The sequence below is a fragment of the Petaurus breviceps genome, unplaced genomic scaffold (assembly GCF_028583685.1).
Source record: "Petaurus breviceps papuanus isolate PSGF00001 unplaced genomic scaffold, PetGlider_PUasm1.0 176, whole genome shotgun sequence".
Lineage (NCBI taxonomy): Eukaryota > Metazoa > Chordata > Mammalia > Diprotodontia > Petauridae > Petaurus > Petaurus breviceps.
The window spans coordinates 5,693,711-5,694,658 of record NW_027185771.1 but is presented as its reverse complement, the minus strand read 5'-3'; positions in this window follow the sequence as shown (position 1 = coordinate 5,694,658).

Here is a 948-nt window from a genome sequence, read left to right as displayed (position 1 = left end):
GGGGGGGGGGGGGAGGGAAGTTGAAAGCACTCACTTTTGAAAAGGGACAGGATCAAAGTAGAGAACAGAACAAGTGGGTGGTGGGATAGGAGGGAGGGAAATATAGTCAGTCTTTCACAATATATCCACTATGGAAATGTTTTGCATTAGCTACACATGTACAACCTATACTGAATTGCTTATCTTCCCAGTAAGGGTGGGTGATGAGGGAGGAAGGGAAAGAATCTGGAATTCAAAGTTTTAAAATCAAATGTTTAATATATATATATATAATTATTATTATTATTTTTACATTCAGCTGGGAAATATGATATACAGGCACTGGGGTATAGAGAGCCATCTTGCTCTGGACTGGAAGTCAGAGGGGGGAGGGGCAGGATATAGGAAAGAGCAGATTAGGGGAGGGGGTATACAGTGGGATCCCTGTTTTGGGGTGGTGGGTAGGGGAAAGATGTGGAGAAAATTTGCAACTCAAAATCTTGTGGGAATGAATGATGTAAATTAAAAATAAACATAAAATTTAATTAAAAAAAGAAAAATGAAACACCATCATCATCAAATCAGTTCTGTCTAGCTAGACTGATTCTCTACCCCAATGCCTTTGAGGCTCACAAACTCATTTTGATCCCAGTCAAATATTAGGCAAGTAAATATTCCTCTGAATAATCACAATATTGAGGAAACATGGAAGCTTGTTTGTTTATTTATCTATTTATTTATGCATTCATCCATTTATTTTTATCTGTTTATTTGTCTGTGTATACATATATATATATATATATATAAAACTGATATAACTATCTTATCAATCATGTTCCTCCTCCTCCTTCTAATTCTCCTTCTCCTTCTCCTTCTTCTTCTTCTTCTTCTTCTTCTTCTTCTTCTTCTTCTTCTTCTTCTTCTTCTTCTTCTTCTTCTTCTTCTTCTTCTTCTTCTTCTTCTTCTTCT